We start from the raw sequence: 18921 nt of genomic DNA, 5'->3' as shown, positions 1-18921 counted from the left end.
AGAAGCGAGTAAATTGAGTGCTAAAATAAATGCCTCGTGATCTTGCTTATAACCAAACAAACAGGGAAATGCATCTTCTCTGGATGGAGCACTGCAGAGCAATTTCCAAGGGAAACTTACAAAGTACTAAGCTGGCTTGTGCAGTTTGAATGCAAAGACACGATGAGTTTCTTGCATATGTATGCCAAAAAACCTAATCCAAACTGGAAAGAAGAGAGGAAATCTCCTATGAGACAGTTTTTATAAAGGCTTCATTCAGGGCCTCCACCCTCATGTACTGCACCAGCCACCTTAGTTTTTCCACTCTCCCTGGTCCAAGAAAGCACCAACTAGTATATTAAAAGTTCTGGCTTGAAAATGTTTGGGAATGGACAGAGGCAGCTGTATAAGTTTTAAAAATCAGGCACAGATTATCAGCTGATGTTTTAGTCAAAATGGGTATAGAGATTTAGGTCTAATAGATTACAAAACAAGTAAACTAAAGTAACACAGATGGAAAAAAAATATGAAAAAATTTCAATTTTTTCAGTTCCTCTGAGAATCAGACACTTTGTAGTGGAAAAGTACAGTCAGGTTATTAAAACACAACATTAGTTACCTAGAGATACAGATTACACCCTGTTTCCAATGCAGTAAATAGAGAGTTTTGACATTTTTAACTGGAATTTCAAGCAAAAGCACTTCTTTCAGCTGTAGAATCAGCTTCCTTGGGAAAGGCATTTAATCCCTCAAACTTCAGCATTCCCTTTTCTGAAAGAAATAAATCCCTGTTGTATCTCTTTCCCATTAGGAACCATAATTAATTTTTCATAAAAATACTTTGAGCTACAAATTTCTACAAACATTTTTAAAAAGGTCCCTTTAACTAACCCACCTGCTTTCTACATATCATTCACATGCAGCACATGTGTTTTCCTCAGTTATGACTTAGAGCAAGGACCCTCCACTACAAGTGCAAAATGTGTTAAAACAATTACCCTGCTATTACTTTCTGCTCTTCCAGGAAATAAGTGGCTGTCTCTCTGCACCTGATAGAGTATTTATGGTGAGATGTGGTCGATATAAGCACCCACAATTCTGGGAACAGATTTTTTGTGTGTGTGACTTGCTTTCTCTTTCTCCTTCCTTCTTTCTCCCCAACACTAGGATTCAGCTTCCTCAGGCTTTTTCTGTCTGATGTGGCTTTCATGTCCCATTCACCTACCTTCAGAACTCCATGTATTGAATGGCAGAAGCAAATTAAACAACACTCATCTTATTATGGCTTTTCATAAAACTACTCTACTCTGTGTCTTTTTTTTGCCTTATTTCTCTTGTTGCTCTGTGCACACTCAGTGTAGTGAATAAAAACCTGCCTTGTGATTGTGTGAAATAGCATTTACACCTTCACAAAACTGATATTTCTAAAAAGGGTATTTCATTTCTCAAACATGCTGAAATTCATTGAACTTTTTTTGTGCCATCTGTTTCTTTTTTTAAATAAATAACTCTTTTCATCATGGCAACCATTATGACAAGCTACCAAAATTTATGGGGATGTAGCAACACTCACAGGAGCAGAAAAAGTGACATATATATGTGAACAGCAAAGAGATTCTATTTCAGCTTAAGGTGAACTTGGAAGCAGTCCCCGGTGCCAGAATGAAGATGATATCCTTACATGCAACTCAGGAACTCTGAGGTGTAACTATGACGTCAATGGATGTCTGTATTCCCACATCCAGCAAAGACCCCCAGGGGATTCCCAGCCTGCCTTGAACCAGACCCACCATTTCTTGAAGGAGTTCAAAGACTTGTTCAATGACATCTTCATGAGATCAGCCGCACAGCTGGCTTTCTGGTGAGGTTGGCCAGCTCTAAGTGGAAACTGTCAGTGTCTGCCAAATGGTGGCCAGACACCAGAACAGACTTTCCAATTAGTGGAATACCCCCATTTGATGGCTGGATGTGATTTTCCTGCGTGTGTATGTGCACGCTCCACCTGCGTGCTACCACATCTGAGGGCTGTGGTGATGCCCTTGCAGGGAACCTGTGGTCCCAGGTGAACCAAAAGGGAGTCAGGCAGTCTCCTCCTCGCTGGGCCAGCAGAAGCCGTTTCAAGTTTCCCACAGCTGAAAATCACTGTGTGCAGGTTTTACGTAAGGGCCTGTTGGAGCCGGAGCGGCTCCCTTGCTGCCCACCAGTGAGCTGTGAAACACAGGTTATTAGTTCCAGATGCTGCTTCAGTGCCTTTCCTTCTGCAGAAAGCGCGCAGAAGTCGCTTCTTTTGGTTTCTCGGGACTCCCCAGAAATAGAAAACACCACCAAAAGTCACTGTGGATTTGTTATCCCTCCCTCAACATCAGGCAGAAAGTCTTGTCCATGAGCCAAAAGGGATCTGTGTTACACTCACCATGGACCTTACAGCCGATTCACAATGGACCTCACAGCAAGAGCCAGAGCCTCACATTAAGTACCAATCCATTGTCACTGCCTGTCTAATACATGCAGCAGGTGTGCCAGCTCCATGACAGTCCCATTCACACTCCAGCAGGAACCTTGTTTTGGACAGAAAAGAGAAGCGCCTTGTGACAGAAACCAGAGGAACACGTCAGCCGCTTCAAAATTCACTGTACTTGATCTATGTCTTCATGCCTCCAAACTTCCACCCTAAGGCTTTAAAGAACTGCCTCAAGCCTTCCAAACTTCTTGTAAGTTTGTTTCTCTCAAAAATCTCTCTACAGAAAAGTCATTTTCTGTCATAGTCATGTCATAGTCATTTTCTATCACTTTTTGATTATAATAGAGGCAAATACTGTAGATGCAGCTTTTTGCCAGTTTATGGTATAACACTCCCTTGTAAATTCAAACTATTCTCTTCTTACCACACTGTGATCTTAATCAATACATAATTTTGGTAGAACTCACCATTGACATTCTGCATATTTGGGGGTAAATAGGAATCCAGCTTTAATTGTTCATGAGAAAAAAATGGGCCAATAGAGAAGCTGAGCCTGCAGTTTTCAGACATATCAGAGAATATAACTTCTTAAAGCCTTCTTAAAAACATTCCAGTATAAAACATTTTGGGCTCATGGAAAGGTAATTGTGAAAATATACAGGCCCTGTGTAAATATTAAAGTATTTACGAGGTCCTTCAAGGATTTCAATCTGACAGATTGTTGGCTCATCTTCACTATCCCTGTATTCGTAACTTCTATTTTATATCCTTGGTTATGAGGACTGCAGTAAGTACCAGTGCACCTCCAAGGGCAGGAGGTCAGCAGTGTGCTGTAACTCAGCCTCCAGCCCTTCCAATCAAAGGAGGGTGCTGCTGGCCAGGTCTCCAGCATCCCTGACCTCAGCCAGCTCCACACTTGCTCCTCACCCACCGCTCTGTGGAAGCCTGCAGCTCCAAACCTGGAGGGCACAGCGCCAGCTCTCATCCTGGACACTTTAGGAAAGGGAATGGCTAAGATTGGGAGAGGTTTAATTTAGACTGGAGGAAGAGTTATATCTGTTAGTATTTACTCTAGCATGGGAAAGGCAATTTGTTTTATTTGTTCAGAGTCTGCTCTAAAAATAAACAGTAATGCAACTGGAATCTTGGGCTTCTTTTTGTGGTTTCACCAATCTAAATAAATAAAATCATTTTGATTCATGTCCATGCTACCTTTAGGTAGTAGCTTCATTATACAGTCAAAATGAGAGCAGGTAAAAAAACCATCTTCTAGAATTCACAAGAAATTTTTCCTTTACATAAGGCCTTTTGTTTAAGAAATTGACAATACTTGGCAAAGACAACAGACGCTGAGAGCCACATGAGACATGGAGACATTGTTTTCCCCTTTGTAACTGAGAATGTTGAAAAATGAATTGGTTTGGCCAAAGCAATGTGAGAAAATGAGGCAGGCCTGAGAACAGAACTCCTCCTGTTTTCCTCCTTATAGCTTTCCTCTCCCTGTCTCCTTTGAATATTCACAATACTACGATTAAACTGGTTTGCATGTGACTTTTTTTTCCTAAAAGATTTGGACACTGAAATCACTTAATGAAAAATTTGAAATTTGGGGTGAAATTTAACAGTAGAAAACACTGTCTCTTTCTCTGAGGATTAAAGCTCATTCTCTGTAGCTCATTCAGTGTCACTGAGTTTTGGGGTTTTTTTTTCCAAAACTCCTATAAAGAGAGACAATCAGGCCTCCTGAAAACTACAGAGCTAAGTAGCCTTGTTTACCACCACCTATCAGAAAAGCATGCCTTCTTAACATAAATATTTGGGTTAATACACAGCAGTAACTCTGCCCAGCTGGAAGTTTGCCTTCCATGCACATTCAGATTAACCTTCTTCACACAGATTCATGTGCACCAACTCTTCATGTTGTTGCTTTTAGGAGCAGTTCTGGATAACCTGGTTGCAAGCACAGTCTGAAAGCTGGTGTCCAGTGAAGCAAGCTGGCATCAGCCCCTGGCCAGGTTAGGAGGATCACTGGACTGTCCCACAGGGAGCTGCTGTAGGCACAGGAGGGAGCAGGGTATCCTTTCACCCATCCCACATGGGCACCACCAACAGCACCACACTGAAACCAAGGCAAGGCTGCACTGCTGCTCTTCCTTGCACATAAAGCAGCACCTGGATATAGTGTACTTGCCACAGTATTTTTGTCAGGGGTTCAATTCCACTGTTTATGGCTCATACAGCTGCTTCTCGGATAATGGGATCACACCAAACTCAAAACCCAGCACAGGAGAATAGGCAAAAAAAAAAAAAAAAGAATTAAAATGGTTCTCTGCCATGTTTTCTTAAACCTGACATGGGCTTAAAGCCCAAATGTAATTTTAACAAATCTCGCCCACATCTCAACACCTTCTCCCCATCTTTTCTGTGGTAGCCAGGATTCTCCTGAGACAAAGCATGGCCTTGTTACAGCAGCTCCCTTTTTCCTTTGTGCAGACAGAAAAGGATCCAGCTTCCCCCACAAACACTCTAGAAAAAATGGGCTGGATGCCCTCTGATGCAAAAACTTTGCCAAGTCCACCACCTAATGATGTCTGTCAGTAAGAAAGCACCAAGCAATCATAAAACACACAGCTTCTCAGAGGCAAGACAGGATGCAACACATGTTGCACCATGTTGGCAAGCTGTTTTTGAGTGAATACTTGTGTCAGCAAGATGAGAAAGGAATCTTTTTGAGTAGTAGTTGCTAGTGCAGGCTCAAACCAAAAGCATCCTCCCAAAAGTCTAGTGATTTTCAAAATCCAAGGTATCATTTTAAAAAAAAATATCACTAATTACCCAAATTTTATTAGAGGCCAAACCAAGACCTTGGATCTCAAATAACCCACAAACATGGGTTGACTCAAATTCTGGATCCAGTGTCTGCGGTGTGGGCTAAGGCAAAACTAGAAGGGAGAAAGAAAAAAAAAATCAGCCTTGCTCCATGGATCTTTAATATAGGGCCACCTCTGATATACTTTCAAAAAATATAATGAGACCACTATAATATATATTCCAGCCAAAATTCTTGGCTCCCAAAACCAGCTTTATATGGTATGCAATACAGAAACACCCAGGAGACGCTATAAGAACTTTGACAAGGCTAATATTAAGCTAGAACAAAACAGAACTACTGGCACCAACTCCACTCAGCTCTTAAGTAAACTTGTCCCATTAAAAAGTAGCCTCTAAGATATTTTCTCTCTGAAGTGTATAGTAGCTTATAAAAAGCAGGAAGGGTTGCCAAGTCATAGATGTGTTCAAGTACTCCTTACCCTCATTAAGAAGCATTCCCTGGCAGCCAGCAGCTTTGAGTGTTCCAGTGAACCAGATTTTATAAGGGGGGTGTTTACAGTGGTGAGCAATGTAGCTGGAAATCATAGTGCACTGTAGCAGCCCTGTACTAGATACAGCTGTGTTTGGAGCCTTATCACCCAGAGCACAGAATAAAACAGGCAGGGTGATCAATGAGGTTCCAAAAATATAATGAGTATTAAGAAAACAAATCTTAAGCTTCCCTGCTCCGTAGGAAGCAGAGCATCCACAGATGACAGTGCCTAAATACAAATTAGGCAATGAAATACCACTGAAGAGCCAGGTCTCACTTCCACAAGTCTTGCATATACTAGTATTTACAGAGATGTCTTCATAGTCAGCATGTAGATAACATAGCTTCTCAATGTACCCACTGACTTCTGCAGTCACATTCTTTTGTGGAGCTGGACCTTAATGCTGCCCCCACTTGGTTCATTGAAGGGCTGTTTTTGCTTCTCCATTCCGTGTGTAACACATTTTCTGCCTAGGGATATTATCCAGACTTCTAAGAGGAATCAACAAGATGATCAAACACAGAAGGTTATATCATCCTTAACACTGATGAAGAACTAAGAGAAGGTCCACACTTTGACTGTACCAGTGCTGAGGACCTAAAATCACGTGTTCTCTTGAGTCTGTTACTTTTTCTCTCTGCTACTAAGCAGGTGCTGTTTACCAAAGGTTTTTCAGTTTCCACTGAAGAAGGATCCAAATTTATGTGGCATTTAAGCAAGCTGTTAGTTATCTGAATCTTTCACTTTGCATACACAAATATAATTTATCACCTGTTTATAAATACATGCTTGCTACCAGTTCCTACATAGCTGACCTCTGTCCCTGTTTTGAATTTGGGAATCCAGCAATGCGAAGTTTATGCATTTTGTGATCTTTCAGAATAATATTGAACAAATAATATGCAGAACCTGACACAAATGTAACTGTGTCACTCGCGCTTCCCCAGAGCAGCAAACCCTCAACCAAGCTGACACAACCAGAGGAAGAGGACAGTCTCTGCAAAATGACATCTGGGTGTAGGCATTTGAAGATAAAAATACTACTAAAGTGTAGCAAATAAGTAGAACTTAAAAACAGCAGAGCCTTACATAAACTGTGGTCACTGAGATAAAAGACTAAAGAAGCAAATAGGCAGGCTCCCACAGCAGCTTGTTAGCTGCAGGATCAGCCAGAGAGAAAAAAGAAAGAGAAACCTTGGTCCACGGGGAAAACACATAGAAAGAAAAGTTCATTGCCAGACACCCTTCTGTGGAATATCTGCTCAAGAACTTCTAAAATTTCAAGGATTCTCAGAAGCAATGAGGAAAAAGAGATAAGGTAACATGTAAAGAGACTAATTTTTTTTACTGTCTTGTCTTAATCTGAGTATTTCCCATGCTAGGTGAAGTAACAAGATCTAGGGCTTGGAATTCTTACAAAGATTTCATATTTGGCCTCATAATTTGTCTCAATTATTATATTTTTACTTTAAGAGGCAGACCAGAAATCCCTTGAGTCACTATTCAGGGTTTGGGATGCCCACGCTCTAAGAGAGCTGGGGACCAGTCCAAATCCCAGAGGTCTAAGGTGGCTGAATGATGAAGCTTCATTTGTTTGAGAAGATAACAAGGTAATCCAAGAAGTATGCTGGAGAGGTGGCACTTGTAGAATGGTCTGGCCAGAAGGGCCCTTAAAGATCATCCTCTAGTAGAAGGTGTCCCATGGGAGGGACACCTTCCACTAGACCAGGTAGCTCCATCCAACCTGGCCTTGGGCACTGCTAGGGATGAGGCAGTCTTATCATAATAAATAACTTCCTTATATCCAATCTAAACCGATTCTCTTTTAGTTTAACTGTTGACCTTTATCATATCACTACAGGCCCTGATAAAAAGTCTCTCCCCATCTTTCCTATAAGCCCCTTTAAGTATTAAAAAGCTGAAACAAGGTGTCCCCAGAGCATTCTTTTTTCCAGTCTGAACAACCACATCTCTCTCAGCCTTTCTTCACAGGAGAGGTGTACCAGCCATCTGATCATTTTTGCGGACCTGCTCCAAGAGATCCATGTGTTGAGGGATCCAGAGCTGGATGCAGTGTGCCAGCTGGGGTCTCACAAGAGCAGAGTAAACCTGCTGGTCACACTTCTTTTTATGCAATCCAGGATACAACTGGATTTCTGGGCTGCAATTGCACATTGCTAGCTCATATCTGCTTTTTTTGTCAACCAGCATCCCCAAGTCTGCAGGGCTGCTCTCAGTCCATTCATTACCTTGTCTTTACTGGTGCCAGAGATTGCCCCAGCACAGGTGCAGGACTTCAATGAACGTCATGAGTTCCATGGCCCACTCCTCCTGCCAAGGCCCCCATGATGACATCCTTTCTCTCAAGCAGATGAACAGCACAACTCAGATTTTCATCATCCACAAACTTGCTGAGTCCCATTGTCTGTGATAGTTTCTGGGGTCTGCCTTGTTATCCTTCTTAAAAACAGGTATGAAGTTTCCCTTTTTCCAGGCACTGAAGACTTCACCTGACTGTCATGACTTTTTAAATGTGATAGAGAGCAGCTTAGTAACTACATCTGCTATTTAAGATATGTATCAACCTATTCAGACTATGTCTAAGAGGATTTAGGCTAAAACTTGGCAGTCTGTAAAGTGTCTAGCTATAAAATCCTTACCAAGTTTGTGTTGCTATGTATTTTGCTTTAGAGTATTGGTATAGTCTGTGATCAGGTTATCCAGAACATTTCTTTAGTGTGCTTGGAGAGAAAAAAAAAGGAGTGGGAGGAAAATGAAATTTTATATATATATATATAAATGTATATATATATGTCCTTCAAGTGAATAGGACCTCACTCTGAACCAAGAAAGTAGTTATAATTCTTTCCATGGGCTTGTCATCTAATTGGAATACCACGGAAACTTTATGGCTTCTTCCCCTCTGTTTTATCTGCCGTGGTACATATAGAAGTCATCCATAATGTCACAGATTGTTTTTATTTCCTCCTACTGCATTGCTGGCAATTTTTCCTCTCATGATTAATACAGTTAGATTATACCCAGCATTCAATGTGCTTGTTAAAACCTTTCAGACATGGCTGCATTTGGAAGAAAATGTGGACAGAGTGAGTTGCCAACATTTTATTTTTCTGGAGGGTCATTTGAAGATAAAAGATTGTCCAGTAGACCTCAACACTGGGAGAAAAGTGAAGGGATAGGTTGAACATGTCACCAGCCATCTTGGCCAGCATGACAGCCAGCACTGTCAGTGGGGAGGACTGGACATCATTTTGAACTCTCCCTAGGGAAAAAATGGAACAAAGGAATTTGCATTTTTTTTTTCATATACCTGGAGATGAAGGCACAGGACTACCTGCTTCTTTCACAAGAGGATGGAAAGCAACTCAGTCCACTGAAAAGGGAAGGGTGCTCCCCTCCTTTCCCAGGTATAGGTCATCAATCAGCAATTCCACCAGAGAATCTTGGCTGGTTCAGTGACATTTCCCCCTCCCATCCCTGTCAGTTTGAAGCATGGCTCTTACATTAAAAATCACATCTGATTCCCATATTTCAGGTAGCTTGTGATAATTCTGATGCAGAAGAGGATAGTAAGTAGAGATGAAGTAGCTAGATTGCTTAAAATAGCTTGGCATTGTGACAAATATTTAAAAATGCAAACAAATCCAAATATTTTTTGCTTTCTTGCTGAGCTCAGGAGATATAAAATTGTTTTCCCTTACCCTTGCTTTCTGACAGAATAAATTCCTTGTACAAACATTGTCTTGAAGGATGCCAGAAAAGAGATGAAGCAGCTTCCAACAGAAGCCCAGTTCAGGAGACCAAGCAGCAGGAACATCAGATACCATGCAGAACAATGTCAGGCAGTACAAGGCATGGTGCAGGCATCCTTGTCCCCACAGTCACAAACCCGTGAATTGGCATAAAGTTCTGGTTGTAGAAAATCATGTGCACAAATTATGCTACCTCACCCAAAACACCTCTTCTAAGTATACTTGTCCTTTCTTCCTATGTAGTGACTGTGTGTTCAGATGAGTGGTGAGGTATGTAGTATGTTTTAATACTTTATTACCCTTGAGCTAATTGGTTTTACCCTCATGGCTGCATGCTATCACTATAATTAAGCACAAAGCTAGACCAAGTTCACCTGACCTGCTACTGCAAATGTCTAACACCTGTGGTGGAAGCCACTTAAAGCACACCAGTACAACTGACCTTGAATAAAGGATTCGGAGTGAATCCTCCTACACAAAACAGAGAGTAATGTGAATGTAATTAATGTTGTTTACACCCACAGTAAAGTGGGTCTCACACTCAAAATCAAGTCAAATATTTTGCATGGTGAAAATCACTGCACAGAAATAGTCTCCTCAGAATACCTTACTAAGGCTTTTTATTGCCATCTCCTTTCATGTCCCACTATTTCCCCTATTATTGCATCCCCTTAAACAGGTTAGCATAATTCATTAGCAATTACCCTGGGACTAAATTTGCAACCCTTCCTCATAAGACTACGAGGCTTTTGCTCAGGAACTTTTCTCCAATTCAGACAAAGTGAATTACAGCACATGGCTATTTAATAGACCTCATCAGTTAGAGATTGTCAAGTACTCCAAAAACCTACATTCAAAGAATGCCAATAAACACATTTCTGCATGATAAGCTGTAGGAAATTTATCCAGACTTAAATTTTCACCCTCCTTTTGTCTCTGTTCTGGGTTTGAAAAGATAACATTCAGGATGATTTAAAGCATATCCCAACAAGGGACTCATATGGCATAGTCAGTCATGTACAACAGAGTCATGCAACTGTCCTTTCTGCTTGGACATAGCCAGAGATTTCCAATAATACCACAGCATTCTTTGAATTTCTCTTTAAACCTAGCATTCAACTGTTTTATTTAAAAGCAGACACATGTCAGTTGAAAGGAAAACAGCAACTGTGGGATTTTTAAGAATTGCTTCATCGTATCTGCTGCAACTCATTCACACAGATGGATACTCCTTTATTGTGGATTCCTTTTAAGGTTTTTTAAAGTATCTTGCTACAGGAAACTCTCCTGGAATAAAACCAACAGTAAAAATCACTATAAAAAGCTATAAAAGCACTCTGAAACTCTAAATATAAAAACTCTTGAAACTTAAACTCTAAAAAATACTTCCAAGTGATTGTTTTAACCTATACAGAGTATCTTCAGAACAGCAAGAACCAGAGCCTGGCTCTCCAGTCATCTCTCCTTGCTTTTCATTCCATTTTATCCCTTCTGATATTCCCCTACCCTTCTGTCCTCCAGGAGGAACAGTCAAGCTGACCTGGCCCAAACCCTCCTCCTTTATTGTCAGAAACATTCAGCCAGCATTTTACATCTGTGACTGAGAAACCCTGAGGCTTGTGCATATTTTCCCCAGCCCTGCAGCCTTCCTGAGCGCTGGGACCTGGAGGGAGGATGGCTCCTCTCTACAACAGCACTCTGAACTCTTGGAGCAAGTGCCTCTGCATTCAGCATTGGACTTCACTTCCTCCAAGGGTTAATGCCTGCCGAGCAGAAATGCTGTTTATCTTTGGCAGGCTAGGATGGCTGAGGTCATTTTTAAAAAGACATGTTAAAAGCATTTTGAGCAATATCTTTTGTACATAAGTAAATTTTAATTTTGGCCACGGTAGTGCCGGTGGAGTTCTAAACTCTCACTGTAGATGGAAATTGGAGAGGCAATTTCTGTGATACAAAATTTTCTTGGATACAGAAATTTTTCTTGGAAAGAAAAGATTTTCTTGGAGCAAAAACATAAAGAAAATGTACAGATGACTTAGAAATCAATGATATAGTTGAAGCATAAGCATAAAATCCAGATAAAATAATTTATAAAATTTCAATAAAACTTTGCATGAAAATTTAACCTAATATGTGATCTTAAGATAAAGTGAAGTTGTACACTAATTATAGATCAACTTATTTATGAACCCCAGCCTAAAGCAAAGTCTTATCTGAAAACTGACTTGATTTCACATCCAATTACTTAGAGACCTAGATACAACCATTAATTGAGAGTTCAAATACGTTCTGAGAAAGGGAATTGCAACAAAGATTCACACACAAAAGATGCAGTCATTCATATAATAAAAAGTATGCTGTCTTAGTGCTGAAGAAGGAGGGAGAAATGATCAAAACCTGCAGCTAAAACCCCAGTCTAATAATGACAAGGACGATGGCAATTCAGCAGCAAAGTTCTCCTTAGGGTATCTTAACAAAAATCACAGAAGCAGAAGTTAACCCAAGAACTGGGATAGATTGAAGTCATCTCATATAAGCACATGGACAGGCACGAATCTTCATGCACACATATCTGTGCTCTTCATAAGGCTTTATTGGTATTCCCTGTTTAGAGAAGGGCCATCTGCTCCCTGCTGAGAGAGACAAAGTGCAGAGCCTCGGGATTTGGCTGCATGAGGAAGTTCATGCTCAGTGAGCTTGGGTGTGAATTTACTGCATATTAGCTACTCTGCACTAACTGCCCACTTGGGTACCCTTGGTGCTTGGGAAGTGAAAAACAGCATATTTCACCTTCAAAAAGGAGCCTGCCTAACTCACACAAAAGCACTCTTGATGCTAACCTGCACAAAAGCACTCTTAGTGGGTACTAGAATCATCCACCCAAGGAAATTAGTGCCAACTAGCAGGCTGTAAATCCCTACTGGAGTTCCCTGCATGTTAATTCTCCCAGCAGACAGGCCCTTGTGAGCCCAGAGCAGCAGCCAAGCGAGCCCAGCCACAGCCCAGCACCATCAGGAACCCGTGTGATCCAGGGCTGGAAGCTTATACACCCTCTGCTTTAAAAATACCTGAGTACAAACCAGTTCCTAAAGATTCTCAGAAAGGAACAGGTTATGCAGATGATTACAAAAGAAGAGAGAAAATATAGGTGACAAAAGCAGAGAAAGGAGGGAGGGAAATTTGGAGCAGTCACAAAACACCTACAACTCTTCAGCCATAAAGCGTGATGTTTCATTTATCGATATTCATTCCAAGACTGCATTCTAGGGGCTGCTCTTTAGGATGCAATTTGCTCTCAGTGCATATTGCCAGATTTTTTTTTTGTTTTGTTTTTTTGTTCCTTTTGATCCTACGGGTGAGACAGGCTGTGCCAAAAATGTCTTTGCCTTGGGCACCCATCTATGCAAAGCCAGCAGCTCTAATAGGCACTGGAAGCACTCAGCGCTGACACTTCATACATCAGCAGCCTAGTAAATTGTACCTGTTTTTTTTTCAGTAATCTCTCTATATACAAAATCCTGAAAAATGTCATTTACACACAAAGAGACCACAATTAATTTATCAGCATAGTTATTCAAACCTCTTTAGACATCATCTTTGTCACCAGAGGAACTTTTCAACAACCCCCAATAGTCTTTCGTTTCTCAGGCCTCCACATCATTATAATCTATTAGGCACCTTCATGTTAGCTCTGTTTTATTATATAACACATAATTATGCATTTCATTAACAGCATCACCAGGCACAGTACATCAAAGAGAGAAATGCAGCTGCCCAGGAAATTCAAAAAGATGCAGTTTACTTAAAGCTCACTGTTAAAAACCTCCCCCACTTTCAGTTAAATTGTGACTAACATGTTTCAAAGATTTTACTCTGGCTCAGAGAGCAGAGTCCAAACAACCTCATTAGACACAAGGCTGCTGACACAGTGAATATTCCCTGAAGCCTTGATATTTCCAATAATACAAATGAAAAAAAAATCATCAGCTAGCTACATAGTGCAAATCAATTTTCTTTCTTCTACTGAAAACCCACTTAGCCAGAGATCTCTCTTGCTACTTGCAGTCTACAAGGAGAAATGCACAAGTCAGGGCCCATCAAAAAGACAAAACATATATATTTATTTTGTATTTTAATTAATTTTTCAATGTTATATTATATGTTCAAATAGAAGAGATGTCTGGCCAACTGAACAAAAAAAAAGGCAAAATCTTCTTCCTTCAGATAATATAAAAATCGTCATCCTTGGAAGAAGTAAACACCCCTGAAGAAATAATTTTGTCATTTTTCACAAGGTTACACTAAACTAAAAAGCTTGGAATTAAGAAAACATTTAGGAAAAAAAACAAGTAGCTGCAGGACAAAGGTACAAGACAGTACATATGGGAGAGCAAGTTTAAAAAGGGGGTGGATGGGAAAGGACATGAAGTCTCGGTACCACCAGCCAAATCAAATAGTTTTGGAGCTGAGGCTGCAGTTGGCACGATACACTACCTCTGGGCACAGTTTCCCAGTCTTCTCCCAGATTTTGTGGAACAGTACACACTCCCCCTGGAAAGCACCTTTCAGTTCTCGAGCATACCAACCAGAAGTTCCCTCACTGGAAATTTTTGCTCCTATTTATAAAAGACACCAAGAAAATATTCTTCATGGTCGAGAGAACATTTCCAAAGGGTGGAGGGCTTGTAGCAAACAGAAAACTTTTGATCATTCTTCTCTTGGAGAAAATATGAAGGCTGCAAGCTAATCATTTGATGTAAAGAATGGAAGGAGACTACTATTCCCCATTCACAGAAGTTAAAAGAGCTGTGCATGCAGCCTTCTTGAGAATAGGAGTTTATGGAAGTGACTTCAAATAGGATTAAGTTACTTGTATTGTCACAACCATTTCATAGACAATGTAGATCAGCATTTCAATTTCTTTAATCTCAGTCTTATCATCTGCTGGCCCTCAGAAACCTGAGTGTTGGAACACTTGAGTCATTTTAATTGCCACTTAATAATGTCCTGACAAACTATGAATTAAAATGCTGTTATCATGATCCACTATTTCCATCTGGGATTATGCCAAAAGAGGCACCTTCTTCACATATCGATACAACTGAATACTCCCTTCCTGAACTTGCATTAATCTCTCTCTTTAAAACAAAGTGAAAAATATTCCTTTCCTGTGCACTTCACCTTTAAAGAAATCATTTATAGTCTTAGGACTACATTCATTTACTCAACTCGCTTTACTGTCTCCTTATCACTCACCACCATCACCGCTAAAAATTTTTGGAAAAGTGGGATGCTGCATTACAGTAAACATAAATCTCCTGAAAAGTCACAATTGTCATGCTAGCCCTGAAAAGTCATGCACCAAAGTTCCCTCACCCTGCTGAAAATTATTATTTCTTGCAGCCTGAGGCACACGAAGCTGTGCATCACACTCCACAAAGGGCGGCACACCCAGCGTAGGTTCACTGTGAGGACGTCCTGCCAAACCCTAGTGCCAGGAGGATTGCACAATTAGTGGGATTCTTCCTCTTCCAGAACTCAACACCATTAACTATTCCAAGCCATTACAAGGAGTAGGCAGCCTCTAGTACCCTGGAGTTTAACTGCTGCCAAGACAGAGCACGAAAAAATATCTCAGTTCAAGGCACATACTTTTTAAGCGAAGTAGTTCTAATGAATCACACTGGTGCACTACTTCTTAATTTAACTTAATATGTAGTGTTAAGTAAGCTCTCATGCCAATTTTCTCTGATGTGAATTTAAATATTTTTGTGAGTTTTCCTGAAGCCAACCAGCATTTTGTTGATGATTTCGTTGGTAGAAGAGAGAACATTTTTTTAAAGACCTAGTACAGAAGTGGGACATTGATTGCTAAAGAGAACACAAAAATACTCAGCACAGCTAAGTAATCCCTGGAAACATATCAAAATCCTTTGAGTTTCAGTCCTTGGGAACTTGATGGAAAATGCTATGCAAATGCTTGATTTCTCATTTCAGTCCCTCAAGGCCTATAAATACACCTGTTTTGACAGGTTGTGGCAATGGATGCAAGTGATATCAGAAACAGTGTTGGTGATAGCAGTGACTCCTGCCAAGATCCCCTGGAAAGACATCTATCAGTGATTTTTTTCTGTAATCTGGCTCTTCACCTTATGTACACAGCAGACATGAAACCCTGAAAGGAGGTTTCAAAGCTGTCTAAATCTGTGTCGGAAAGGTAACACTGCTGCATGTTGTGTCAAGTGAACTTTCTATTAATAAAAAGAGCAGCATTGTGTATGTGTGTTGCTGAATATGCCCAAACATTCAGCAGGCTCACATATTAAATCTTTTCAGAACAAGTTCTGTACTGTGTAATAACCCAGATAAGCAACCTGGTACTTTTTTAACTCATAGTATTGCAGAATGCTTTTAATTATGATTCATGAGCATTTTATTAAATAAAGTAGACAACTGCAGTGCATCTCTGTCGTATTTAAGGGAAGCTAAAACAAACATCTTCAGAATGCCAGAATTCTTAATGTCCCCAGCTCCTGAGGTCTTGAAAAGGCTGGAGAAGAAAGAGACACTTGACTACAGAAAACTGTAGACTATTTTGATAAACACTCTACACCACAGGCTGAGAAATGCATTTCAACTTTAACTTCACTGGGAGATCCGACCTTAAATAACAGAAAACTTGCAAAATCTTATTGTTGCCTAAATGAGCATAGGTATTCATTCACTGCCAGTTTCTTAAAGAACTGCATTACAAAACCTGAGGTCCCGAAACCATTCCCCATCCCCTTCTCTGTGAGAATAGTTTCACTTATTTCATTTTCCAGAAAAGCTACTGCCAAAAAACACACAGTGCTCTTCCCCTAGTTGGAGTAAATTCAACAGAAAGTAGTAGGACCTGGTGTATTGAACAGTTTGCTGGTTGCACGTTGTTACTCCAATTATTTTGGCATTAATTTGAATAAGATTAGAATCTGTACCACACCATCTCCTCTTTGTAAAAAGTTTGAAATCTGAAAAAGTGTTAAACACCACTGGGCGCCTCACAACAGGCAGTGGAAGGAGAGCAAACACCCTGTTAGGAAAATCTGCAGGCTTGAAGATTTTGAAAAATTGTTTTACTAGGGTTTAATCTTTTCATTAGAAAAAATATCATCAGGCAGCTCAGTAACTGAAAGCTAGGCCCTGTCAAAACAACTACTGTGAACCATCTCAGGTGTAATCAGAAACAGTAAGTGATCTCTAAACTGTTTAAGTGTGACAGGCTTATGTTTAATGTGATGCATTAAACAGCCTAGCACTGGGAAGAACCTGCCAAATTATTTTCCAAATAATTATGTTCTTCCTCTGCCTTCCATACGGAAACATGATGTGAAAAATCTTGAATACTACTCATCTGTCCCAGCCTCTACAAAAGATTTTCCTTTCCTCACCAAAATCAGATGTAAAAGCAGCCTTGTGGCATTCTTTCATGAGGAGTTAAATGAAGACTGTGGCCATGGAGAGAATCCAAAGCTAAATTCACTATTGAGTAATCCTGCTGGAGTAACAGAATTAAGGCACCTATTCCTGAACTATTTTTAAGCAACTAAGGAGGAGAAAATTTGCACTTGCCTGTTGGGTGGGCACATATGCCTTCCTGCCCCTCCAATAAGGACTCTGTAGTACATGCCTTGTTAGCCAGCAGTAAAAAAAAAAGCTCCCTGATCCAGAGCATGCACATATGTACTTATTCTAAAACAAGGGTCAGAACATTCTCTCATCTACACCTATGTACCACAACATGACCTGTCATGAGCCTCGACTGCATTCTCATGCAGCAGTGCCTCTCCTGGCAGAGGGTGTGCTCCCTATCATTTTTGCTCCATGTCTGCTCCAGGAGCACAGTGTCCCTTCCACGCCCTTCCATCTTGAGCAAGTCACAGGAAGGCACAATCAGAAATCTCCCAAGGTCTGTGCTGCCAAAACGTGCCGTGAGGATGCAGTCATTTGTTACAGCCAGTTCTCCCTTCGTCTGTTGCCTCCTGAGTGTTGCATACACTCTGCTAAGCAAGTGGGAGAAAGGGAAAAGTATGACTCAAGCCTTCCAAATAAATTATCTTTTCTTTAAACAAGGGTCAGACTGAGGAACAGGGTGAAATGGGAGCAGTGAAACTAGGGTGACTTGATGTCAACCATTTGCTATATGATCTAAAGCACGAGACAGCACAACTCCAATCATCTTCACAGTCTGTGCAACTTCGTCCTTTCTAAAGTCAGGCACTGCTGCTTCACACATTGCACCAGCAACTGCAGAAACCACCTGTTGCTGCACAACTCACCTGGCTGGCCACCACCAGTTTGGGGTATTAGTTGGATGTCACCCTGAGAATTAAACCTTCTGATCTTTTTTTCATAGTTTCTAGCCACTTTCCCAGGAAAGTGACTATAAACATAGATGTTTATACATTCCATTAAAGAAACGTCTTTTGATGGACATTTCTCACGACCAGTGTGATTGGGAAGGTGGTAACCTAATTATCTGGTAGTTGCCAAGAATCTATAAATACTGAAACAACAAAATAAATCACTCTCTTTTTTGTGTCACACACATTGAGTTGTGTCTGTGTGAATCATTTCATGTCCAACAGTGACAGTGGGGTTTTGTTCTAGAGATACAAGAAAAGAGGTCAGGTCTGGCTCTGCATCCATCAGGCACTCAAGACTTTTTCCATCATCACGCTTTCATATTTCACAATCAGAGAAGAGCTGTCATTAGGACAGATCCCACTGGATGCCATTTATGCTCCTCTTTTCCTCAGTGCTTCTACTTTTCCACATTCTTTCACAGCTTCCCTTTGATGCCCTCTGCCATCCAGTCTTGTTCACAACAGCAGCACACCTTTCACCCAGGTTCATCACCATCACCATGTGTCCCAAACCTGTTGTAATCCTCCTCCCCGATGGGACCCCTCTGTCCCACCCCCCGTGGTGAGAGCCTGCTCGTCTCAGGGCACAGGCGGCGGAGGGGGTCCTGGAGTGGATACAACACGGACTCAAAGTATCTAGACACAGGAGGCTCAAACTTGCTGGAGTAATCCCGGGTTTATTGTCTCGTCATCCATCCGGGGGCAAGAGAGAGAGCGAAAATGCTCTGGGTCTTATCTCTTATACCTGGGGGCAGGGGTGATCAGGGGATGCAGGGAGGTCACAGCCAATGGGAAGGGGAAAGGGAGAGACGGTTCTCAGGTAGGAATTAACATTACACAAACCAGAGGTGGGTTTAACCCTTGGGAGGTACCAAGATTTTTAGATGCACTACAACACCTCACCCTTTTCTGTTATACAAAAATGAGAAACATGGATT

General features: G+C 40.9%; 1 pseudogene; it reads right to left on the bottom strand.

Moving 5' to 3' along the window:
* Positions 1-18921, bottom strand: part of LOC117245405 — a 76735-nt pseudogene that overhangs the window by 22562 nt on the left and 35252 nt on the right.

This window comes from Parus major, chromosome 2, assembly GCF_001522545.3.
Source record: "Parus major isolate Abel chromosome 2, Parus_major1.1, whole genome shotgun sequence".
Classification (NCBI taxonomy): domain Eukaryota; kingdom Metazoa; phylum Chordata; class Aves; order Passeriformes; family Paridae; genus Parus; species Parus major.
Note: the sequence above shows the minus strand (reverse complement) of the source record. Positions and strands in the feature narration are given on the sequence as shown.